Source organism: Hyperolius riggenbachi, chromosome 6, assembly GCF_040937935.1.
Source record: "Hyperolius riggenbachi isolate aHypRig1 chromosome 6, aHypRig1.pri, whole genome shotgun sequence".
Classification (NCBI taxonomy): domain Eukaryota; kingdom Metazoa; phylum Chordata; class Amphibia; order Anura; family Hyperoliidae; genus Hyperolius; species Hyperolius riggenbachi.
Window position 1 is genome coordinate 107092876 of NC_090651.1, and position 27545 is coordinate 107120420.

At 45.4% G+C, this 27545-nt stretch overlaps 1 protein-coding gene across 4 annotated transcripts in view; it reads right to left on the bottom strand.

Annotated features, from left to right (window-relative positions):
• DPYD (dihydropyrimidine dehydrogenase) overlaps positions 1 to 27545 on the bottom strand; it is a 1875594-nt gene that overhangs the window by 1234599 nt on the left and 613450 nt on the right. The window lies entirely within an intron of this gene.

Genomic DNA, 27545 nt, shown 5'->3' on the forward strand with positions numbered 1-27545 from the left:
AGTCTTGACATTGTGCAATCTGAAATGAATGAGTATGCCGCTGTGGTTGATTCCTGTGTGAATCCTGAAGGATTCTCTCCTGACAGTGTGCAGTTTGAATCTGTGCGATATGATGCCTGTTTCTCGGATGTTCCTGCAGATTGTGATCGGCATGAGTCTGCCGGTTTCCTCAAGGATGTGTGGGATCCTTTGTCATTTAGAAACAGATCTTTGAGATTTTCCATCTGTGACCCTGCTATGGGGAAAGTTTCTCGACTGTGCAGCGTCAAAAGTAAAATTAATATGCCTAATAAAGTTTATCCTGTTGATGTCGCTATTTCTTCTGCAAATGATTCCCTGTCTCACCCTGTTCTCACCTGTAAGGGCCCGTTGCCTGGAGACAGTTGCTCCAGTGTTTCGGTCCTAGATGCCTTGCAGTCTGCTCCGCAGATCACGGAGGTTTGCGCTATGGAAGCATCAGTTTCACAACCTGAAGTGAATTTTGATTCGCAGGTTTTGCATTCTGATTCCTCGGATTCGACATTGTTAGCCGAATCTAAGAGTGAGACAGCGCTTCAGTTTTGCGAATCTGATGCTGAACCTTCTTTGCCTTATTCAGAGACGCTTTCTCTGAGCCTGCCCTGTACCATGAATAACAAAACGATGTCCAATCACACTGACATTTAGGAGTACCTTGCTTGCTTTGAAGAAAGATCTGACTCTCCACCCTGTACTCTGGATGAGTCAATATTGCCTTGTACAATATCTCCTGCCCTGCCCCTAGAGGCTCGTCTAGGTATTGCTGCTATTTTTACCTGTCTTTCTGCAGTTTTGGAGTTGCAAGCTAGTTTGACTGCTACGCAGAATTCTGGGTGCAGCGAGATTAAAGTTAGGGAGTCAGTGTGTGGTCCAGTGAATATTCCTGTACGTTCCACTCATGATGATGAAATTCAGTCTCAGTTTATGGTGGAACCTTCCCTGGGACATCTGCCCTGTTCTCAAAATAAAGTTCCAGTTTTGCCCTGTAACATGGATAGCACAGAATCATTCTTAGAAAACTTGAAAAATGATGTTCCTGAGGTCTTGTTTGATGTTCTGGAGGTCTCCGAGTTCCTCCCAAAGGGTGCAGAACTTGTAGGAGATGTCTCCTGCCCCCCAAGTCCTTCTGAGGTGTTACCCTCTTCCGTAGGCATTGCTGCCTTGCTGGCTACCTTTTCAGCTCTGATGGAGCTTCACTCATATGTAGTCAATGATGATATTATTGTCACAGAAATTTCTGAATTTGTATCCGAGTCTTCTTTTGAAAGTCTAGTGCCTGTGACCTCCACTCATGATGATTCTCTGTCCGGTACTGGTTTTGGTCTTGTCGTGCCGGACTCTGAGGTTGGCAGTTCCCCGACATGTCCTGAGGTTTCTCCTGTGCTGGTGTACCCCAGTGTGCTCTGTGACCCAGAAAGCCCAAGTGTGCCTCGGTTACCAGCGTACTCAGATGCTTCCTCGGTGGAGACATGCTCTGATATGGCCTGCCTGCTTGCATGCCCAGAAGTGGTCCCTGAAAGTCTTGATCTTGATGGGTGTCCTCGTAATTCTGAATCCGGAATTGTCATTGGTTCCATGTGGGTTCTTGGTAATTCTCCATGTGAGCCTGTGATTGTTCTGCCCTCTTGGGATCTCTGTGGAGCTTCAAAAGGTTCTGGGAGATTCCGGGAGAAATTTTGCTTGGTACCCTGGATAAGATCAACGGTGGCTTTTGTGTTGTAAGGGACACTTCGAACAGGTATTGTGGCAGGTTTGGTATTTTCGGACGCTCCTTGGAAGGTGGTGGGTATTGTCTGGAGGGTGTCGATGGCTTCTTCTCTGGCGTTCACAGTCCTGATGGGTGTTATACTGAGACTGGTAGTACTGATGGGCATGTTTCGGTGGCTTCTGTTTCCGATGAGGTCGGTTTCGGGTGGACTGACTCTGGAATTGGACCTTGTCGGGCTGCCCCGACCTTCATGAGTCTTCAGTTTGAGTCTGTTGCTAATAGCAGTTTTGAGGGTCGTCTGGAATTCGACCCTGGAGGGGGGGGGGGGTACTGTGATGATTTGCTCAGCTGCCTGTGCAGGCAGGCAGCCTTTTGACCATTGTGTAGGTTTGCATGCTGCAGGACTCTGGAAAGAAGAGCTTCTGTCAGTTTTGCAGCTTGTGCTTGCAGAGGAATTTGCATACGTTGTCATGCAAATTGCCTGGCCACATTCATTGGAGGCGTGTACTATAAGTACTATGTCTTTCCCACAATGCTTGGCTGTTCATAAGGATTTCGTCCTATGTAACACTCCTGGTGGGGTGTCAGCCTTACTCTCTGTTTGAAGATCAGCTTAGAGTAATTCCTGGAAACTGTGCTAGGCAGATTTCCCTAGTGCAGTTAGGATTGTTTATCTGTTTTGTTTGTCTGTTGCGATTGTCCTGTCCCAGCGGTGGTCGATAGGAAGTCGTTCTGATCTCTGTTCTTGGAGCATAGCTGGTGCAGCGGTTGCTACCAGCTATCTCTTCTGTTCTGCCTCTCTGGATCGCGCTAGCCACTTTTCGCTAGCGCTGTGGATCCTTCTGTTCTGTCTCCTGGGATCGCGCTAGCCACTTTTCGCTAGCGCTGTGGATCCTTCTGTTCGGGTTCCTGGGATCGCGCTAGCCACTTTTCGCTAGTGCTGTGGATCCTATTTCTTGTTGTCCCTGTTTTCGTGTGTCTGTCTTGTCTGCTACGACCGCTTGCTGGAGGCTCGGTGAGGTAACCGTTAAGCAAGCGTTCGCGTCCCCTGTTTCATGTTTGTCTGTCGATGGTTAGTTAGGCGTGCTTGTCTCTATTGTGCTTATCACGTGGAGACCGCGCATAACCGCGTGCACTGTTGCAAATGAGTGCGGTGTTCGCAGTTAGCTAGCGTTTGTTATTTTCCACATCTTCTCATTGTATTATTTGCTGTGCCTTTGCTACCCTCGTATTCTATTCTGATCTGCCTTGTGGCACGTCTGGCGATCGCACCTCTCGCGATCGCGTTCCTATTTCATATCTGCTGTTAAGAAAAACAAAAGTTTGCTTTCCTAAAACAGAAAGAATTTGCGATAATTCAGGTTGGAGTGAGCTCAAGATGTCTCCCAGGCACCACTGCTGAATATATGCAAATTAACCACTGTACCCTTAGAAGCTAAACACACTTCCAGAACAGCTGGAATGCAATGATGTGTCAGCTTGTTAATATGTACAGAGCCATAATAATCCAACATGCATACAGACTGTTTCGGATTGTTTGATCCTCATCAGTGCATGGCATGGATTAATTTGGCTCTATGGAGTAGGGCTTGTAAATCCGAGAGGCACAGACTAACCAGTAAGCTCATGGTGACCCAGAACTCATTGGGGTGTGTAAGGGACTACAATGGTCCTAAAAGCCCCCTTACTAAGATGTTAAGAAAAACAAAAGTTTGCTTTCCTAAAACAGAAAGAATTTGCGATAATTCAGGTTGGAGTGAGCTCAAGATGTCTCCCAGGCACCACTGCTGAATATATGCAAATTAACCATTGTACCCTTAGAAGCTAAACACACCTCCAGAACAGCTGGAATGCAATGATGTGTCAGCTTGTTAATATGTACAGAGCCATAATAATCCAACATGCATACAGACTGTTTCGGATTTTTTTTTTTTTTTACCTCAGCATAGCCCAAACCCATCCAACCCCAAAGGGAAGGCGAGCTGAACTTTAACCAGTAATTTTACATCATGGATAATCCTGATGTTTTACCAGAATGTTAGCATCATAGGTATTTTACTTTTTAATAAAAACACAGAGTTTTAGAAACAAAATGAATTAAACATATGAAAACAGATCATACGCATTGTCTCAGCATTAGCATACCACTGAGAATCCTTCATGAAATACTCTCTCAATCTCTGATATAACCAACCTGGCATAGTTTTAAACTTTACAGTTTCCTTGAAGTCCACCTTAAACACAATCTGCAAAACATCAGCCTTCCTTTGTGCATATTCCTCAGCTGATAGTGAGTCATACCACTCATCCACAAGATTCACAAAAAAATACAAGTCCCTTGCCGTTGGGTTTGAACCCCACCTATTCATATTTGGACGCCCCTCCACTTTCATCCCTTTTTTAAGCCCTGCTGGACAGTAACACATCAAATGCCCCACACTGTTGCAGTTTTCACATTTAGCATTCCTCTCATACTCTCTGGATACAGCTTTCCTTAGAGGACCCAACGGACTCAAAGGTGGTGTAACATCCTGACTAGAGGCCCCCCCAACTTCTCCTGAATCCGGCAACCCTCTCAAAACCTCATAGGGACTCGGGGACAGCAGCACCTCTGGAGCACTCCCCTCCTCCAGCTTTAACTTTTTCGCCACTCTTACAGACTCACTGTGTTGTCTCTCCACTGTCTGCTTCCTCTGTGCAGGCGTAAGCTGACTCTTACCCACCTGCGTCCATCCACCTCCAGCATCACTGGTGTCCATCTCCTCCTCCTTCTCTTTTTCCAGCAGCGCCTCCAATCTCTCCACTTGCGACCCCCAATCTACCTCATCCATACTTTCCTCCTCACTCTCCTCCTCAGAGCTGTCACTCTCCGCCACTTTCTCTCCAGAACTCTGCAACCCCCCAGTCACCACCTTGCTGGAGGAACTACTGGTCCCATCACGACCCTCCGATTCCTTCACCAGTGTTTTCCCTCCAGCAACAGCACCTCCTTTCTCCACAACAGTCACACCACTGTAACCACCAGTCACCCCGCTCTTCACAGGCTCTTTGCGCACAGCAGAACCTTCCTTAGCGATCTTTGGGACCAGCGCATGGCCACACCCACTGCTCTGCATAGCAGGCCCCTGACCATGCCCTCCGGCACCTCCGATCGCTTCCTTCTGCTTTTCTGCAGCCACAGACCCAGCCTCCTTCTTACCAGACTCCACCTTCTCCTTCATAGCAGACACAACTTCCTCCGTTCTCTCAACAGTCACTCCACTCGGGACACTCACTGGCACTTGACCACGCCCCCCACCTTCTCCGCTCGGCTTTGCAGGGATTTCCATACTCCCCTGTACAGACTTCTTCACAGCGGAAACCTTCACCCCATCCGCACCAATCACCTCCCCAGTCACAGGTTTTTCCTCCCGCACAACCGCCACAGAATCACTCTGCAAGGTACTCGGCCCTTGGCCACGCCCCCCGCCATCTCCAGTCTCCTCCGGCGCCATCCTATCCTCGCCACTTGCAGAAAACAATTCAGTTTCCTCCACAACGCCACTCGCCCCTTCACAAGTCACATCACTCACCTCCCCAATCACATCACTCACAGCACCAGCAGTCACCCCACTCTCCACAGCACTATCACCCGACACAGGAGCCTCCGCAGCCAGCTCATCCACACCCACACTCTCATCAGCCACCGGTTCAGACACCTCCCTCTGCTCAGTAACTACAGTAGCAGCAGCAGCAGTTACAGTATGCTCACCCCACTTCCCAAACCAACTCCTCCCCTCCTTCGCAACAGCAGCATAGGAGAAGAGACTCCTCCCCCTATTCAACGGGCAGTCCTTGGCTAAGTGTTCAGCCAACCCGCAAAGGTCACACACACGGGGGGCTGAACACTCGTAAGCCTGATGACCCTTCTGCCTGCAGAACCTGCAAGTAGATTTATTAGGACAATGCTCCCTCATGTGCCCATACATATAACAGTAACGGCAGTACTTCGGCTGCCCCTGGTAGCTTAGGGTGCACTTTTCACCCGCCACAGTAAACATTGCCGGGGGGTGTACAGTGCCACCATAGCCATCCGGATCTGGTTTCAGCTTCACCTCAAATTTTAACTTGCTGCGATACATCCCATACAAATTAGTCAATTTCACAGTGTTTCCTATCTCAGAGCAGTATCTCTTCAGGTAAGATCTAACAGTATGAGTCTCTAAGAAAGGGTTAAACAGATGTACTGTCAGATACTTAACCGTCGCATCAAACAGCAAGTCCACCTCCATCTTCTCCAAAACAGGATACCTCCCCTCAGCTTTCACCATTTTCCAATTTTCAAAGACAGCCAGACAGCGTTCCTCCGAATAAAAGGAGACAACATATTGGCCCATATCCACAAAATCCTGCATCGCATATATATCCATTACCTGGACACCAAGGATCTCCTTCAAAACTTCGACAGCCATGACTCTCATTCCGATCACCTTCAAATGTTCCTTCCCGACCTGAATCCTCATTGAATTCCTCAGCGGCTTCTTAAAGTCTGCCATTGTTCACAGCACACCAGACCGCCCTTGCTCCTCTGATTTTCCTGGGGCCCCCAAAAGGAGACCCCAGCCTAAACCCTCCGACCAAAAACAAGCAAGTACCAACTCGCTTGGTCCTAGCCAAAAGGCCGAGAAGCGATGCACAGACTGATTCGGATTTTTTTTTTTTTTTTACCTCAGCATAGCCCAAACCCATCCAACCCCAAAGGGAAGGCGAGCTGAACTTTAACCAGTAATTTTACATCATGAATAATCCTGATGTTTTACCAGAATGTTAGCATCATAGGTATTTTACTTTTTAATAAAAACACAGAGTTTTAGAAACAAAATGAATTAAACATATGAAAACAGATCATACGCATTGTCTCAGCATTAGCATACCACTGAGAATCCTTCATGAAATACTCTCTCAATCTCTGATATAACCAACCTGGCATAGTTTTAAACTTTACAGTTTCCTTGAAGTCCACCTTAACCACTTGAGGACCTAGGGCTTTACCCCCCTTAAGGACCGGCCACTTTTTTTCCATTCAGACCACTGCAGCTTTCACGGTTTATTGCTCGCTCATACAACCTACCACCTAAATGAATTTTGGCTCCTTTTCTTGTCACTAATAAAGCTTTCTTTTGATGCTATTTGATTGCTCCTGCGATTTTTACTTTTTATTATATTCATCAAAAAAGACATGAATTTTGGCAAAAAAATGATTTTTTTAACTTTCTGTGCTGACAGTTTTCAAATAAAGTAAAATTTCTGTATACATGCAGCGCGAAAAATGTGGACAAACATGTTTTTGATAAAAAAAAAACCATTCAGTGTATATTTATTGGTTTGGGTAAAAGTTATAGCGTTTACAAACTATGGTGCCAAAAGTGAATTTTCCCATTTTCAAGCATCTCTGACTTTTCTGACCCCCTGTCATGTTTCATGAGGGGCTAGAATTCCAGGATAGTATAAATACCCCCCAAATGACCCCATTTTGGAAAGAAGACATCCCAAAGTATTCACTGAGAGGCATAGTGAGTTCATAGAAGATATTATTTTTTGTCACAAGTAAGCGGAAAATGACACTTTGTGAGGAAAAAAAAAAAAAAAAAAAGTTTCCATTTCTTCTAACTTGCGACAAAAAAAAATGAAATCTGCCACGGACTCACCATGCCCCTCTCTGAATACCTTGAAGGGTCTACTTTCCAAAATGGGATCATTTGTGGGGTGTGTTTACTGTCCTGACATTTTGGGGGGTGCTAAATTGTAAGCACCCCTGTAAAGCCTAAAGGTGCTCATTGGACTTTGGACCCCTTAGCGCAGTTAGGCTGCAAAAAAGTGCCACACATGTGGTATTGCCGTACTCAGGAGAAGTAGTATAATGTGTTTTGGGGTGTATTTTTACACATACCCATGCTGGGTGGGAGAAATATCTCTGTAAATGACAATTTGTTAATTTTTTTTACACACAATTGTCCATTTACAGAGATATTTCTCCCACTCAGCATGGGTATGTGTAAAAATACACCACAAAACACATTATACTACTTCTCCTGAGTACGGCGATACCACATGTGTGGCACTTTTTTGCACCCTAACTGCGCTAAAGGGCCCAAAGTCCAATGAGTACCTTTAGGATTTCACAGGTCATTTTGAGAAATTTCGTTTCAAGACTACTCCTCACGGTTTAGGGCCCCTAAAATGCCAGGGCAGTATAGGAACCCCACAAATGACCCCATTTTAGAAAGAAGACACCCCAAGGTATTCCGTTAGTAGTATGGCGAGTTCATAGAAGATTTTATTTTTTGTCACAAGTTAGCGGAAAATGACACTTTGTGAAAAAACACAATTAAAATCAATTTCCGCTAACTTTTGACAAAAAATAAAATCTTCTATGAACTCACCATACTCCTAACGGAATACCTTGGGGTGTCTTCTTTCTAAAATGGGGTCATTTGTGGGGTTCCTATACTGCCCTGGCATTTTAGGGGCCCTAAACCGTGAGGAGTAGTCTTGAAACCAAATGTCGCAAAATGACCTGTGAAATCCTAAAGGTACTCATTGGACTTTGGGCCCTTTAGCGCAGTTAGGGTGCAAAAAAGTGCCACACATGTGGTATCGCCATACTCGGGAGAAGTAGTACAATGTGTTTTGGGGTGTATTTTTACACATACCCATGCTGGGTGGGAGAAATACCTCTGTAAATGGACAATTGTGTGTAAAAAAATCAAAAGATTGTCATTTACAGAGGTATTTCTCCCACCCAGCATGGGTATGTGTAAAAATACACCCCAAAACACATTGTACTACTTCTCCCGAGTACGGCGATACCACATGTGTGGCACTTTTTTGCACCCTAACTGCACTAAGGGGCCCAAAGTCCAATGAGTACCTTTAGGATTTCACAGGTCATTTTTGTTTCAAGACTACTCCTCACGGTTTAGGGCCCCTAAAATGCCAGGGCAGTATAGGAACCCCACTAATGACCCCATTTTAGAAAGAAGACACCCCAAGGTATTCCGTTAGGAGTATGGTGAGTTCATAGAAGTTTTTATTTTTTTGTCACAAGTTAGCGGAAATTGATTTTAATAGTTTTTTTTCACAAAGTGTCATTTTCCGCTAACTTGTGACAAAAAATAAAAACTTCTATGAACTCACCATACTCCTAACGGAATACCTTGGGGTGTCTTCTTTCTAAAATGGGGTCATTTGTGGGGTTCCTATACTGCCCTGGCATTTTAGGGGCCCTAAACCGTGAGGAGTAGTCTTGAAACCAAATGTCGCAAAATGACCTGTGAAATCCTAAAGGTACTCATTGGACTTTGGGCCCCTTAGCGTACTTAGGGTGTAAAAAAGTGCCACACATGTGGTACCGCTGTACTCAGGAGAAGTAGTATAATGCGTTTTGGGGTGTATTTTTACACATACCCATGCTAAGTGGGAGAAATATCTCTGTAAATGACAATTGTTTGATTTTTTTACACACAATTGTCCATTTACATAGAAATTTCTCCCACCCAGCATGGGTATGTGTAAAAATACACCCCAAAACACATTATACTACTTTTCCTGAGTACGGCGGTACCACATGTGTGACACTTTTTTGCAGCCTAGGTGCGCTAAGGGGCCCAACGTCCTATTCACAGGTCATTTTGAAGCATTTGTTTTCTAGACTACTCCTCGCGGTTTAGGGCCCCTAAAATGCCAGGGCAGTATAGGAACCCCACAAGTGACCCCATTTTAGAAAGAAGACACCCCAAGGTATTCCGTTAGGTGTATGGCGAGTTCATAGAAGATTTTATTTTTTGTCACAAGTTAGTGAAAAATGACACTTTGTGAAAAAAAACCAATAAAAATTAATTTCCGCTAACTTTTGACAAAAAATTAAATCTTCTATGAACTCGTCATACACCTAACATAATACCTTGGGGTGTCTTTTTTTTTCTAAAATGGGGTCACTTGTGGGGTTCCTATACCGCCCTGGCATTTTACAGGCCCAAAACCGTGAGTAGTCTGGAAACCAAATGTCTCAAAATGACTGTTCAGGGGTATAAGCATCTGCAAATTTTGATGACAGGTGGTCTATGAGGGGGCGAATTTTGTGGAACCGGTCATAAGCAGGGTGGCCTTTTAGATGACAGGTTGTATTGGGCCTGATCTGATGGATAGGAGTGCTAGGGGGGTGACAGGAGGTGATTGATGGGTGTCTCAGGGGGTGGTTAGAGGGGAAAATAGATGCAATCCATGCACTGGGGAGGTGATCGGAAGGGGGTCTGAGGGTTTGGCCGAGTGATCAGGAGCCCACACGGGGCAAATTGGGGCCTGATCTGATGGGTAGGTGTGCTAGGGGGTGACAGGAGGTGATTGATGGGTGTCTCAAGGTGTGATTAGAGGGGGGAATGGATGCAAGCAATGCACTGGCGAGGTGATCAGGGCTGGGGTCTGAGGGCATTCTGAGGGTGTGGGCGGGTGATTGAGTGCCCTAGGGGCAGATAGGGGTCTAATCTGATAGGTAGCAGTGACAGGGGGTGATTGATGGGTAATTAGTGGGTGTTTAGGGTAGAGAATAGATGGAAACACTGCGCTTGGGTGGTGATCTGATGTCGGATCTGCGGGCGATCTATTGGTGTGGGTGGGTGATCAGTTTGCCCGCAAGGGGCAGGTTAGGGGCTGATTGATGGGTGGCAGTGACAGCGGGTGATTGATGGGTGGCAGTGACAGGGGGTGATTGATGGGTGGCAGTGACAGGGGGTGATTGATGGGTGATTGATAGGTGATTGACAGGTAATCAGTGGGTTATTACAGGGGAGAACAGATGTAAATATTGCACTGGCGAATTGATAAGGGGGGGTCTGAGGGCAATCTGAGCGTGTAGGCGGGCGATTGGGTGCCCGCAAGGGGCAGATTAGGGTCTGATCTGATAGGTAACAGTGACAGGTGGTGATAGGGAGTGATTGATGGGTGATTGATGGGTAATTAGTGGGTGTTTAGAGGAGAGAATAGATGGAAACACTGCGCTTGGGTGGTGATCTGATGTCGGATCTGCGGGCGATCTATTGGTGTGGGTGGGTGATCAGATTGCCCGCAAGGGGCAGGTTAGGGGCTGATTGTTGGGTGGCAGTGACAGGGGGTGATTGATGGGTGATAGGTGATTGGCAGGTGATTGACAGGTGATCAGTGGGTTATTACAGGGAAGGACAGATGTAATTAATGCACTGGCGAATTGATAAGGGAGGGGGGGGGGTCTGAGGGCAATCTGAGCGTGTGGGCGGGTGATTGGGTGCCCGCAAGGGGCAGATTAGGGTCTGATCTGATAGGTAACAGTGACAGGTGGTGATAGGGGGTGATTGATGGGTAATTAGTGGGTGTTTAGAGAAGATAACAGATGTAAACGATACATTTGGGAGGTAATCTGACGGCGGGTTTGCGGGCGATCTAATGGTGTGGGTGGGTGATCAGATTGCCCGCAAGGGGCAGGTTAGGGGCTGATTGATGGGTGGCAGTGACAGGGGGTGACAGGGGGTGATTGATGGGTGATAGGTGATTGGCAGGTGATTGACAGGTGATCAGTGGGTTATTACAGGGAAGAACAGATGTAATTAATGCACTGGTGAATTGATAAGGGGGGGTCAGAGGGCAATCTGAGCGTGTGGGCGGGTGATTGGGTGCCCGCAAGGGGCAGATTAGGGTCTGATCTGATAGGTAACAGTGACAGGTGGTGATAGGGGGTGATTGATGGGTAATTAGTGGGTGTTTAGAGAAGATAACAGATGTAAACGATACATTTGGGAGGTAATCTGACGGCGGGTTTGCGGGCGATCTAATGGTGTGGGTGGGTGATCAGATTGCCCGCAAGGGGCAGGTTAGGGGCTGATTGATGGGTGGCAGTGACAGGGGGTGATTGATGGGTGATAGGTGATTGGCAGGTGATTGACAGGTGATCAGTGGGTTATTACAGGGAAGAACAGATGTAATTAATGCACTGGTGAATTGATAAGGGGGGGTCAGAGGGCAATCTGAGCGTGTGGGCGGGTGATTGGGTGCCCGCAAGGGGCAGATTAGGGTCTGATCTGATAGGTAAAAGTGACAAGTGGTGATAGGGGGTGATTGATGGGTGATTGATGGGTAATTAGTGGGTGTTTAGAGGAGAGAATAGATGTAAACAATGGATTTGGGTGGTGATCTGATGTCGGATCTGTGGGCGATCTATTGGTGTGGGGGGGTGATCAGATTGCCCGCAAGGGGCAGGTTAGGGGCTGATTGATGGGTGGCAGTGACAGGGGGTGATTGACGGGTGATTGATGGGTGATTGACGGGTGATTGACAGGTGATTGACAGGTGATTGACAGGTGATCAGGGGGATAGATGCATACAGTAAACAGGGGGGGGTGGTCTGGGGGGGGGGTCTGGGGAGAATCTGAGGGGTGGGGGGTGATCAGGAGGGGGCAGGGAGCAGGGGGGGGGATAAAAAAAAAATAGCGTTGACAGATAGTGACAGGGAGTGATTGTGGGCGATCTGGGGCAGGGGGGGGAGAAATCAGTGTGCTTGGGTGCAGACTAGGGTGGCTGCAGCCTGCCCTGGTGGTCCCTCGAACACTGGGACCACCAGGGCAGGAGGCAGCATGTATAATACACTTTGTAAACATTACAAAGTGTATTATACACTTTGTATGCGGCGATCGCGGGGTTAACATCCCGCCGGCGCTTCCGTATAGCCGGCGGGATGTTGCGGCGAGCGAGCGGTGACAGGCGCCGGCGGAGGATCGCGTCACGGATGACGCGATCGCTCCGCCCATGCCCTTAAATGGACCGCCGCCTCTGTGGGTGAGGCCGTCCTGCAGGGCTCCACTTCCCCGCCGCCCCTGTGTAGTGGGCGGTCGGGAAGTGGTTAAACACAATCTGCAAAACATCAGCCTTCCTTTGTGCATATTCCTCAGCTGATAGTGAGTCATACCACTCATCCACAAGATTCACAAAAAAATACAAGTCCCTTGCCGTTGGGTTTGAACCCCACCTATTCATATTTGGACGCCCCTCCACTTTCATCCCTTTTTTAAGCCCTGCTGGACAGTAACACATCAAATGCCCCACACTGTTGCAGTTTTCACATTTAGCATTCCTCTCATACTCTCTGGATACAGCTTTCCTTAGAGGACCCAACGGACTCAAAGGTGGTGTAACATCCTGACTAGAGGCCCCCCCAACTTCTCCTGAATCCGGCAACCCTCTCAAAACCTCATAGGGACTCGGGGACAGCAGCACCTCTGGAGCACTCCCCTCCTCCAGCTTTAACTTTTTCGCCACTCTTACAGACTCACTGTGTTGTCTCTCCACTGTCTGCTTCCTCTGTGCAGGCGTAAGCTGACTCTTACCCACCTGCGTCCATCCACCTCCAGCATCACTGGTGTCCATCTCCTCCTCCTTCTCTTTTTCCAGCAGCGCCTCCAATCTCTCCACTTGCGACCCCCAATCTACCTCATCCATACTTTCCTCCTCACTCTCCTCCTCAGAGCTGTCACTCTCCGCCACTTTCTCTCCAGAACTCTGCAACCCCCCAGTCACCACCTTGCTGGAGGAACTACTGGTCCCATCACGACCCTCCGATTCCTTCACCAGTGTTTTCCCTCCAGCAACAGCACCTCCTTTCTCCACAACAGTCACACCACTGTAACCACCAGTCACCCCGCTCTTCACAGGCTCTTTGCGCACAGCAGAACCTTCCTTAGCGATCTTTGGGACCAGCGCATGGCCACACCCACTGCTCTGCATAGCAGGCCCCTGACCATGCCCTCCGGCACCTCCGATCGCTTCCTTCTGCTTTCCTGCAGCCACAGACCCAGCCTCCTTCTTACCAGACTCCACCTTCTCCTTCATAGCAGACACAACTTCCTCCGTTCTCTCAACAGTCACTCCACTCGGGACACTCACTGGCACTTGACCACGCCCCCCACCTTCTCCGCTCGGCTTTGCAGGGATTTCCATACTCCCCTGTACAGACTTCTTCACAGCGGAAACCTTCACCCCATCCGCACCAATCACCTCCCCAGTCACAGGTTTTTCCTCCCGCACAACCGCCACAGAATCACTCTGCAAGGTACTCGGCCCTTGGCCACGCCCCCCGCCATCTCCAGTCTCCTCCGGCGCCATCCTATCCTCGCCACTTGCAGAAAACAATTCAGTTTCCTCCACAACGCCACTCGCCCCTTCACAAGTCACATCACTCACCTCCCCAATCACATCACTCACAGCACCAGCAGTCACCCCACTCTCCACAGCACTATCACCCGACACAGGAGCCTCCGCAGCCAGCTCATCCACACCCACACTCTCATCAGCCACCGGTTCAGACACCTCCCTCTGCTCAGTAACTACAGTAGCAGCAGCAGCAGTTACAGTATGCTCACCCCACTTCCCAAACCAACTCCTCCCCTCCTTCGCAACAGCAGCATAGGAGAAGAGACTCCTCCCCCTATTCAACGGGCAGTCCTTGGCTAAGTGTTCAGCCAACCCGCAAAGGTCACACACACGGGGGGCTGAACACTCGTAAGCCTGATGACCCTTCTGCCTGCAGAACCTGCAAGTAGATTTATTAGGACAATGCTCCCTCATGTGCCCATACATATAACAGTAACGGCAGTACTTCGGCTGCCCCTGGTAGCTTAGGGTGCACTTTTCACCCGCCACAGCAAACATTGCCGGGGGGTGTACAGTGCCACCATAGCCATCCGGATCTGGTTTCAGCTTCACCTCAAATTTTAACTTGCTGCGATACATCCCATACAAATTAGTCAATTTCACAGTGTTTCCTATCTCAGAGCAGTATCTCTTCAGGTAAGATCTAACAGTATGAGTCTCTAAGAAAGGGTTAAACAGATGTACTGTCAGATACTTAACCGTCGCATCAAACAGCAAGTCCACCTCCATCTTCTCCAAAACAGGATACCTCCCCTCAGCTTTCACCATTTTCCAATTTTCAAAGACAGCCAGACAGCGTTCCTCCGAATAAAAGGAGACAACATATTGGCCCATATCCACAAAATCCTGCATCGCATATATATCCATTACCTGGACACCAAGGATCTCCTTCAAAACTTCGACAGCCACGACTCTCATTCCGATCACCTTCAAATGTTCCTTCCCGACCTGAATCCTCATCGAATTCCTCAGCGGCTTCTTAAAGTCTGCCATTGTTCACAGCACACCAGACCGCCCTTGCTCCTCTGATTTTCCTGGGGCCCCCAAAAGGAGACCCCAGCCTAAACCCTCCGACCAAAAACAAGCAAGTACCAACTCGCTTGGTCCTAGCCAAAAGGCTGAGAAGCGATGCACAGACTGATTCGGATTGTTTGATCCTCATCAGTGCATGGCATGGATTAATTTGGCTCTATGGAGTAGGGCTTGTAAATCCGAGAGGCACAGACTAACCAGTAAGCTCATGGTGACCCAGAACTCATTGGGGTGTGTAAGGGACTACAATGGTCCTAAAAGCCCCCTTACTAAGATGTTAAGAAAAACAAAAGTTTGCTTTCCTAAAACAGAAAGAATTTGCGATAATTCAGGTTGGAGTGAGCTCAAGATGTCTCCCAGGCACCACTGCTGAATATATGCAAATTAACCACTGTACCCTTAGAAGCTAAACACACCTCCAGAACAGCTGGAATGCAATGATGTGTCAGCTTGTTAATATGTACAGAGCCATAATAATCCAACATGCATACAGACTGTTTCGGATTGTTTGATCCTCATCAGTGCATGGCATGGATTAATTTGGCTCTATGGAGTAGGGCTTGTAAATCCGAGAGGCACAGACTAACCAGTAAGCTCATGGTGACCCAGAACTCATTGGGGTGTGTAAGGGACTACAATGGTCCTAAAAGCCCCCTTACTAAGATGTTAAGAAAAACAAAATTATCGCAAATTCTTTCTGTTTTAGGAAAGCAAACTTTTGTTTTTCTTAACATCTTAGTAAGGGGGCTTTTAGGACCATTGTAGTCCCTTACACACCCCAATGAGTTCTGGGTCACCATGAGCTTACTGGTTAGTCTGTGCCTCTCGGATTTACAAGCCCTACTCCATAGAGCCAAATTAATCCATGCCATGCACTGATGAGGATCAAACAATCCGAAACAGTCTGTATGCATGTTGGATTATTATGGCTCTGTACATATTAACAAGCTGACACATCATTGCATTCCAGCTGTTCTGGAGGTGTGTTTAGCTTCTAAGGGTACAATGGTTAATTTGCATATATTCAGCAGTGGTGCCTGGGAGACATCTTGAGCTCACTCCAACCTGAATTATCGCAAATTCTTTCTGTTTTAGGAAAGCAAACTTTTGTTTTTCTTAACATCTTAGTAAGGGGGCTTTTAGGACCATTGTAGTCCCTTACACACCCCAATGAGTTCTGGGTCACCATGAGCTTACTGGTTAGTCTGTGCATATCTGCTGTTGTGTGTGCGTGGTCGCGGGGTGGCGACTGGATTGGCGTACACACATACAACCTGTCCCTTTGCTCGTTCTCATTCACAATCGCCTCTCTTGCGATTGCGTTCTGCGCTTCGTACGATTTCTGTCTGGCATTTGTGGAGGTACAGAGGATTGGTTCCTCTGCACTACCCAGCACCATTTGCCTACAGGAATTTCCCTCTACAGGTGTGTAGCACCTTTTGCTGGGTGCCTGCAATTACACGCTTGTGAAGGATTTCCGCCGTGTCAGCGCACACGTTGTGCGCTGATCACGGAGAAAGTTCCACAATCGTTACAGCTACTTAGCTTTAAGCATTAGAGTAGTACATTGTGAGGTGTAAAAGCCTTTTCTAATCTCCATGCAACATTCTGTGACCCTATTCTTATGTGGATTGGGCTTTTTCTTTCAGGCCCCTTATAAACTTACTGCATTGCGTTGAGTCGTTTCCACTAATGGCACCTTATCGCAATGGCAATTAACCCTTTCCTGACTGCCTAATGCTGACAGGCGTCGGAAAGGTGGCAACCCCAGGACCGCCTAATGCTAAAAGGCATCAAGTCCTGGGGCAAGGTTTTACAGGGGATCACACGCACTGATGCATTGCTTCGTCATCAGTCTACCAGCAGCGATCTCTGCTAGCAGACCGATTGCTGTTTATTTACATTGTACACTCAGCACTGCAATCTACAGCAGTGCTGTACTGGGGACAGCCGCGTCACTTGGCTGTCCCCTGCAGAGGCTACAATAGCGATCCCCTCTCATAGGCTGATGCCTATAAGAGACGATTGCTGTGATTGGCTGGTGGGGGAGGGAGGGATGGGCAAAAAAGATAAACCTATTGGGGACCGGCTGCCTAACCCCCCTTTCCTTAAGGACCAGGCGAATTTGCATGCAAGGGGGCGCATTTTTGGTTGCTGGGCTGTGTGCCTCTCTTGTAGCCAGATATCTGCCCTGTAGCCATAAGCATTTACTCACCTCCCAGGCTCCAGCGATGGGCTGCAGTGGACCCCTCCACTCCAGCCGGCATCCCCACTCGTACTGCTGCCCAGTTCTGGGTCACGGCTTGATGACGTCATCAAGCTGGGACCCGGCACTGACGTCAGAGCAAGCAGGGATGCCGGCCAGAGTGTAATGGAGCGCCGATGGCTATGCGAATGGCAGGAAAGTGAGTGGATCCTCTTCTTTCGCCCCCTACCACCACATCAGTAACAGGGATCACTATGATCCACTGGCGACCGTAGTCATCACGTGATGAGAAGCCATACACAATGGCTTCTGATCACTGAGGGGAGATGTAATCTGTCATAGCTTAATATCCCCTCTCGGGTGCACATGATTGCGTCGGGAGTGGAAATGGCAGACAGCGTAAATCCTATGCCATATCAGAGTTAGGTGGCAACAAGGGCGGTGTAGGATTTACGCCAGCGGTCCCCAAAAGGTTAAAAAATAGCAATTTTTATTAATAAAAAGACACAAATAAATTAATAAAAAAAGAAATAAACATTGCACCAGCTATCAGAGCCAGAGCTTTCTGTTGGTGGGCAGGAAAGGGGGGGGGGGGGGGCTCACTTGTGTGCTAAGTTGTAAGTTGTATAACTCTGCAGTGAGCTATTAATGCTGCAGAGCTCTAAATTGGAAAATAGCCTGCTCACTAGGGTGGGGTGTAAGTCTTTGGTCCTGAAGTGGTTAAAGGACTCCCGAGTGGAAAATAAACTAATGAATTAAACAATTGTATCTATCCTCCTTCTCTTAAAAAATGACTTTTTAGGATATTCCAGAGTTTCATTTTATATTTAAATCTACTTTTTAAGTTATTAATGTTTTATTGTTTTCGCTCAATGACACATTCATTGACGTATGCCAGAGCTAACATCTATGAACTATTGACCCCTGTTATCTCTTTCTTGCTCTCAGAAGTCCTTTTCTGCTAGGAAAGTGTTTTATAGTTTTAATTTCTTATCAGTGAGGGTCACACTGTAGTCTGACCCAGTCCTGACTCAGACAGGAACTGCCACTTACATACCTGATGTTTAACTGTTTCAGGCAGAGAAAGAATAAAAGGAACACGGCATAGTTTTTTGTGTTCTAGGCACTGTACAATCACATGTCTATCTCATCATGTCACATGTCAACTCGGGTATCATTTGAAGTCAATAGACCATGTTAAACATCCAGGGATGCACAAGAAGTGCTCTTGTTGTCACAGAAGCTGCAGTGCAATACCGCGCACCCCGTGCGACATCAGAAGCAATGCACATCAAAGGAAACATGCAATTTGTTTTATTTTTGTTGCGCGTGCAGTGTGGTACACTTGCACAGATGACTATCCAGCAATAGGCATATCACTACATGATGATACTTTTTGAAGTAAGATTGCCTCCAATCTTCCTGTTAATGTATTCTGCCGTATATATTAAAGTGTGTCTAACAGTCACATTGCATCAAGTGTAAAAGGGCCCTCACTGTTCTGGAAGAAGATAGGGATAAGCACAAGTGCCCAGTGCTGCCAGGCATTAGGCTTTTTTGACATGGTTTAGCCCCTTACATGGGTGTAGTAATAGGGGTTGCAGAGGTAGCCACTGCATCGGGGCCAGAGGGGTCAGAGGGGCCCTGAAGGGCCTTCCCTCAACTACAGTATTAGCTCTCTATTGGTCCTGTGCTCATAATAATCACTTCTAAAGACACTTTGAATAGTGGTAATCATTAACAAGCTGTTCCCCCTCCCCTTCCTGCACCTCTGACACTGTAGTTGCCTTGGCAGGTTTTGGTGCGCCGTATCAATTGTTATGAATAGAGTGCTTGGGGGGCCCCATGTAAAACTTGCAGCGGGGCCCATAGCATCTTAGCTTCGCCACTGGCCCCTTATGAATGAGTGAAGGAGTTATTTGAATTGATGTGTATGCAATGTACAGAAACTACTGTATTTTGCAATTTCTGCACATCAGGAGCTAAAAATGGCTCCATCAAAGCCAACAGCAATCGTTTACAGACATGTTACCTTATTTATCATGCTGGACCTCAATAAAATACTTCAAAAATAAAAAAAACCTGTTTGTTTATTTCATTTTTTTACTTAATTATACTTTTGAACACGGTATGTGTTAATGATCTGGCCCTATTTCTAGGGACAGCAAAGAAAAAAAATCATCTGCTTTAACACAATTCGCAAATGTTATTAAAAACATTATCCAAAGAAGTTAACACTTTTAGTGTAACAAATTTGAGTTGGAACTTGTATTCATTTTTATCAAAAACTGCCTTATGAGCGATGTGATCTAATTTTTCAAAAGTGTTTTGATTAATGTAGAGTAAAATAAAATGCTTTACTGATCCGCCAAGAGATTATCTCCAGGATTCTGGTCTTACAGACTCCTGGCTCATTAGCCTCCCACTAAAGGCTAATTTCTAATCAGTACAAGTTACTTGAGCCTTTTAAGATATTTTCCTATACAAGTCAATTGTCAGAAATGTTAATCTTCTTGATGATTTAATAACCAACTTTAGACCAAATGATGTTACTTACAAATTAATTTAACCACGGCTTACAATTAATTCTGAAGTAAAAAAAAAACTATAAAAATAAGGGGGTAGGGGTTTAAAATGGAACTCCAGACACCCTAATTAAATTATACATATAATAACTATACATAAATAGATGAATGCAACTATGTAAAGTGCAGCCATTTAAAGTAAAGATATGTATTTTAAGTATGCCTTCTCTAGTTTTTGAATTAAAAAGTAAATGTAACCCAGGAGTGAATCTTTATCTTCTAACTGATAGATCAGGGATGTCTGTGTGGCTGATATTGTAGTGAAACCCCACCCACAGTGTGGTGTCAGCCAGTTTCCTGTCAGTGAACCTCATTGCATTGTGGGAATTAATGGCCGCTGCTAACTGCCAAGCAAGCAGTATCCCGCCCGTGCATATGTGTGTAACCTATCACATTGTTAGTGCATGTGTTTATAGTTAAAGGCAGTTTGTGGTGTCCAGTTTTTATAATGATGTAGTAAAAATGATGATCTGCCGACTCGTGGCGGATCAAACACCATGTATAACTTTCATGGCGAGTATCAATCATTTCTTAATCTACCTTCTATTTTTTAAATTCTCACTTTGCAATGTCTTTGCAAATTTGTTTATTTTTTTCCTACTTCCACTACCTTTCAATAAAGCTCCTCTTTAAGAGCATGTGACCTACAGTACTGTACATCTGTTGTCAATATTAAAGAAGAACTCTGTATATTGTAGGTGATAAGGTTATGGATACATAGCTGCATACGATGAAAAAAAAAGACAAATCACCGGCCACTGACACGCTTTCAGTTACCTACTCTCTGTACTGCCTGTGATCAAGGCAAGGGACCATGCGTTGTCCTGAAACAATCCATCTGGTTGTAAGGGACATTTTCATTGCACCGCAAGACATCAGTGCATTGCTGTTCAATATGATCATAGACATTTCTTACATACCTGATGTATGCACAAGATTCATGATCTATGACTTTTTATGGTCTTCCAACTTAGTTACCTACTTATATATGATTGCTTTAAGTTTTTGTGTCAGGTGTAAATTGTATAGACCTATGGGCCTTACTGTATCTGCCCCCAAATAACTGCCTATTGCATTGTCTCCATCTTATCTCTGTTACTTTAAAGGGTAAAAAAAAAGAAAAGATACAATGTGGTGCATAAAGATAAAGATTGCAAACCAGTGTGATGAAAAGTTTTCCAAGATAGAACCACACAAGTGATCCTCAAGAAATACAATTCCTTAAAGAGGAACCATCGCAAAAATCTTAAAATCTAAAACACATACAAATAAAAGCAAGAAGTTTTAAATCAGGATGATACAATTTATTGGCTAAAACATACAAATAAGAAGTAAATTTCTCCCAGAGTAAAATGAGCCATGAATTACTTTTCTCCTATGTTGCTGTCACTCACAGTAGGTAGTAGAAATCTGACATTACTGACAGATTTTGGGCTAGTCCATCTCTCTATAGGGGATTCTCAGCATGTCCTTTATTTTTTATAAAGACATTCCCTGAACATGATTAATACAAAGATTCTGGCCAGCATCCCTGCTCACTGCACACTATTTTGGCAATGGGACGGAGCAACTGCCATTCACTAAGTGCTTTTAAAAATAAAGAAAACCCTGAGAATCCCCCTATGAGATGATGGGCTAGTCCAAAATCTGTCAGTAATGTCAGATTCTACTACTTACTGTAAGTGACAGCAACATAGGAGAAAAGTAATGTATGGCTCATTTTACTCTAGGAGAAATGTACTTCTTATTTGCATGTGTTTTAAATGTTAAGATTTCTGCGACCGTTCCTCTTTAAACTTCACAATAAGCAGCTCAGCCCAAGCAATATTCTCAATTGCAGCCAAGTTTGTCAAAATCCGTATCAGGCAAAAAGAGTTCAAAGCTGATATCACGTGTGAAAAAGTTATCCCACTTGTATATACTTTCTTGCCCTGGACATAAGTAGTCATGCATGAAATGTTGTTACCATCTTAACGCCCAAAGCATCCAAGTGCTGATCATTGGAGACAGTGTGCACCAAATCCAATAAAGTCAACCAGCTAAGGTGACTATGCAGCAGCAGCAAAGATGTAATATCAAACACTTTTCATTGACTACCATGTGAATGTATTGGTGGGGGGAGCTGAATGTATAAACTGCGAAGAATTGCAGCATCTTAGAAATACAGCACTCAAAACATTTGTGGAAGAGGGGGTGGAGTAAAAGGACCAACCCACAAGACATGATAATAAAGAGTGGGGAATCAGATCAGGTGTTTTTGTGGCTACACTTGTTATGAGTGTGAAGATCATGATGGCCACACTTGTTTTATGACCCTTATGAGATGGGCCCCAAGACTGTGAAGGGCATCAAGGGAAGGAGTGAACTTTGGGTGCTCTATCAAAGTTTTGCTGAGGTCCCCATAAATTCTAGCTACGCCACTGCACGCTGGGACATAAAATAGGATCTATCCACAGAATGTGCTGGTAATTATGGAGGATGGCAAACAATGAGTTATGTGCATCACAATTATCTGTGTGGCTTTGGCTTTTCCCTTGCCCTTTTGTAAGTAGCTGTGAGACATTTTCTAGTGCTAAGGCAAGTGTTTTTTGTTTTTTAAATAATCAAGTAATTGGGTGATCTTAAAAGAAAAACTGAAGTGAGAAGGATATGGAGGCTTATTTCCTTTTAAACAGTACTCATTGCCTGGCTGTCCTGCTGCTCATCTGCATCACCCAGGGGCATTGCTAGCCCCAAAGATCAGTGGGGCATGCCCCTTATCTATTCTGGGGTGCCCCAGATGTCCCCTAGGCAGAGTAGAGGCACCACAGTACCCAGCATGGCACCACTCAGTACCCAGCAAGTCCCACAGAGGCACAACAACACCCAGCATGGCACTACATAGCACCCAGCATGGCATTACAGCGCCCAGTGTACCCCAAAGAGGCATCATAGCACCCAACATGACAACACAGCACACAGAAATAGGGGTATGCTGAGTGCTATGGTGCCTCTATGTGGGCATATTGGGTGTTGATTGGGTGTTGTGATGTCATGCTAGGTGCTGCCTTTATTTGGGCATGCGGGGAGCTGTGGTTGTTCTATGGGGCATACTGGGAGTTGTGGTGCCTCAATAGGAAGTCTGTGGAAGCATGGGGGGTCCCCTAAAAGGTCAGGGAATGCTATGGGGGAACTGGCAGACAACCTGACAGCAGGCAAGCCTACCCAGCAGAAAGCCAAACCAGCCAGCACAGAAACCAGGTGACACTGTCTATTTATGGGAAATGCTTTTTTTTTAAATTAATTAATTAATTTTTAATTAATCAACCAACATTTTGCTAAGCAGGCCTACTTAGATCGCTGCTAAGTTCATGAAATTTTGGCTCCACCCATGACCACACCCACATTTCGGTGTATGGCAACACCCACTTTCAGCTGGCGTGCCCAAAAGTGCCCCGTATCTATTACGATCCTAGCAATGCCCCTGGCCTTAGCCCTCTAATATTTTTAACGATAGACCCTGAACACGCATTTCTGAGATTATTGTCAGATTGGACAAGATTAGCTGCATGCTTGTTTCTGGTGTGATTAAGACACTACTGCAGACAAATAGATCAGCAAGGATGCCAGGAAACTGTATTTTTTAAAAGGAAATAAATATAGCAGTCTCCATATCACTCTCACGTCAGTTGTTCCTTAACTTGTATCATATTGAATCAGACCTTTTGTGTTTAAAATGGAGGATGCACCAAGCCATCCATTTGGAAGTTTGGGGGAAATCTCCAACCTGTATTTGGTCTCTATAACCATAAAATTCTCCTAAACTATAAATTTCCAAGTGACCAAGGAGAAGCTCTGTTATGTGAACAACAAAACCCCTACCTGTTGATTAATAAACCAAACACAATGTCAAGTCAACCAGATGCTAAGTGGGCTTCATTTAGTGGCACATAATAAACTGAAGATCTCAGTACAAGCAACAGTCTCTTGCAGGCACATTTGGGAGTAAGTCAGCTGCACTCAGATATGACATGAAGTGGTTCTTCGCTGCTGTGTAACTGCAGTAAGGCCGCATCTGGAATATGGAATTCAGTTCTGAACATCGCATTACAGAAGGGACATTGCAGTTTTAGAACAAGCAACATAATTGATTAGAGCAGAGGGATGGAAGGTCTCACTTACCAAGATAGGTTAGATAAACTGGGCTTATTTAGTCTGGAGAAAAGACGCCTTAGAGGAGATCACATTACTATGTATAAGTACATCAGATCAATATAAAAGCTTGACCGGTGAGCTTTTTGTCCCAGTGAAACAGGACAGTGAAATGCATATGTAATGTAAGTACAGCCAATATTTAGCTACTGATATATGTGTTTTTTTTCTCTGAGACCTAACAGCTCCTCTTTAAAGAGACACTGAAGCGAAAAAAATATATGATATAATGAATTGGTTGTGTACTATAAATAATTACTAGAAGATTAGCAGCAAAGAAAATATTCTCATATTTTTATTTTCAGGTATATAGTGTTTTTCTAACATAGCATCATTCTCTAATATGTGCAAATTACAAAACACTCAGCATTCAAAATGATTCTTTCAGAACAGTCTGTGAACTAATGACCTCTCCTCTGCCAGAGGGAAAGTAAATAGTTAACTAACAGTTGAGATAATAAAAGTCAGAAAACAGCCCTCTTCACGACTTTGAAAGTCGTAGAGATAATGGCTTTTTTTGTATAGAGATAGCAACTGGAGTTTCTTAACTCTTCCTGTACTGGAAACAATTAGACTGATGTATCTGATCTTAATGTTTTATTTCTTAGCTGTACTACACATACAAATCATAATATCACAGTTTTTTTTCGCTTCAGTGTCTCTTTAAGGGGGGTTAAGATGCTTTCCTTGCATTGAAAGACATTCATGGCTATAATTACTAAGTGGTGTTGATCCAGGGATTTTATCTGATTACCACTTGGAGTCGAGGAAGGTTTTTTTCCCCTTTTGGGGCTTATTGGACCATGCCTTGTAAGGATTTTTCACCTTTTTTCTTGATCAACAGGGATATATGAGGGTGCTGGCTGGTGTTTTACCTTATTTTTCTGGTTAAACTTGATGGAAGGATGTCTTTTTTTCAACCATAATTACTATGTAACTACGAAATTTTATGCACACCCAATTTTACTGTATATTATGTGATGTTAGAAAAATGCCGTAACACAAACAAAAGGGCAGCACCAGTACATGTAACCTAGCTCATTAATATATCAGTAATCGATTATTGTGTGTACAGAAAAGGATTCAGAACAACACATCTAATTACCAACAAAGATGAATCCTATAAAGACCGCACCACACAAAAAATATCCAAATATATATGAGAGCTTTATTGTATTCTATAATTGCACAAGACCAAAATAAAAACAGTTAAAACAATGGACCCCAGGTTAACACAATGAATGAATCAATAAGCCAATTGCTATAATAATAAATAATGAATAATGATTAATACATAATAAAGCCCAACCCTTCACTCAATCCACAATAATCTATCGGTACAACCATAGATGAGAAAGTGACAAGTGCAAAGTGCATAGAAGCCACTGCTGGCCATATAATGAACAGGAATAGTAACAAAGTGCTCACAGTGCAAAAGGTAAGAGAAAATAGCAGCGCTAGAAAAAGTGCAAAACACCCATGCCGGGTAAAATAGAAGTGAATAGGGTAAGTGTAAAAAGAAGAGATATAGGTGGTCCGATCGGACCAATCAACTGAGTGCGCCAAACAGATCTCACCAATATGATGGAGCTGGAGGAGGAAGGGCTGTGTCAGCCTGGGAGGTCTGCCTTCGCGATTCGCCGCATACAGCGGCTTCTACCGGGCATAATGAATGCCTAAGCGTTCCCCGTATAAGTAGGAAGTGCGTCACCAGAAGGGGCGGGTCATATCAGTCAGAGCGTACGTGGCCACATACACTGAGACGTAAAGGTCGCGCTCACTTTGAGCGCACCATCCGTCCCATAGCACAACAGTCAGGTCGGGGGTCATAATCACGGCAACCATAAACAACATAATAAATAGAAGACGCGCTAGTGCGCTGAATGCATAAGAGAAAGTAAGAAACAGTAGAGGGATTGGAGAGAAATGGCATACTGTGGCACATGATGATATAAATAAAACAATACACATGATCACAAAATATTAAAACATCTGTTAAAAAATGCAGGAATGGTCATCAGTCAAGTCAGTCAACACTAGAGATGGCCCGAACCTCCGATTTTTGGTTCGCGAACCGGGTCTCCCGCTAAAGTTCGGTTCGCGCGAACTTTCGCGAACCGCAAAAGACTTCAATGGGGAGGCGAACTTTGAAAACTAGAAAAATGTATGCTGGCCACAAAAGTGATGGAAAAGAAGTTTCAAGAGGTCTAACACCTGGAGGGGGGCATGGCGGAGTGGGATAGATGCCAAAAGTCCCCGGGAAAAATCTGGATTGGATGCAAAGTAGCGTTTTAAGGGCAGAAATCACATTGAATGCTAAATTGCAGGCCTAAAGTGCTTTAAAACATCTTGCATGTGTATACATCAATCAGGGAGTGTAATTAGAGTACTGCTTCACACTGACACACCAAACTCACTGTGTAACGCACCGCAAACAGCTGTTTGCATAGTGACGGCCGTGCTGGACTGGTGCGCACCATGGCGAGATTGCTCTTCCTCACTCAGTGATGTCAGGTAATGTCTGACTGCCTTATCAACTTTCAATGTTTCTTTCTCTACCATTGTTAAAGCTTACATCTGTTTTTTTAAATACTTGTTCTGCTTGCTGTTCAGTACCTGCAATGAGAATCTTTTATGGAGGGCAAGTCTGCCATTGTGAGTGACCACTGGTAATGGCCGGGGAATCCTGGTTCAATTCCGGTCAGGAGTAGGAGCCTAAGAAACGGCTACCACCACCACACATCCAAGGAAGGCAGCAGGCATGGCATGCATGTCCCAAGGTAGTGACCAAAAGGAGGACTTTTGAGGCCTTGCTGTAGATGACACTGATAGACTGTACTACTTTTAACAAGAATCTGTTATGGAGGGCAAGTCTGCCATCCATTCAAGTGAAAGGTATGCACTGACTGCCAGGTATAATACAATGTGCAGTCAAAGATGCAGTGAAAGGTATGCAGTTACAAACAGCGGTTTGTGTAGTGACGGCCATGCTGGACTGGTGCGCACCATGATGAGAGTGCAGGTGATGGCGGCTTTCCAGCCTATATGGTCGCCGGGCTGAGGCAGTGACTGCATATACCTACACACAGACAGGTAGCAGACAGGCACAGTGACACTGCGTGCGCTCAACTCACGTAGGTAGGTGGGTGCACTGTGAACAACAGGTAGGTAGGTATATGCAGTAATGGGTATTACAATGTGCACCTGTCACACACAGACAGGTAGCAGGCAGGCACAGTGACACTGCATGCGCACCTGTCGCACACACAGGTAGTCACTGAATGTGCTGGGCCTGGTAGTGGCACACACAGTATGAATTATCAAGGCTGTCTATGCAACACAAATATCAGTGGGACACACAGAAAAAAAATAAATCACAAGAACAAGATTAGCTCTCAAAAGAGCTGTTGTGGGGTGCTATTTTAGCAATGAGAATCAGCAAGGAGCAAGCTAAGAAGCCTACAAGAGCTTAACTAATCTTTCCCTATGGAAGAGTCTGCAGCAGCTGTCCCTTCTCTATTTACTGCAGGCACACACACGAGTGAGTAAAATGGCTGGCGATGCCTGCCTTTTATAAGGGGGAGTGGCTCCA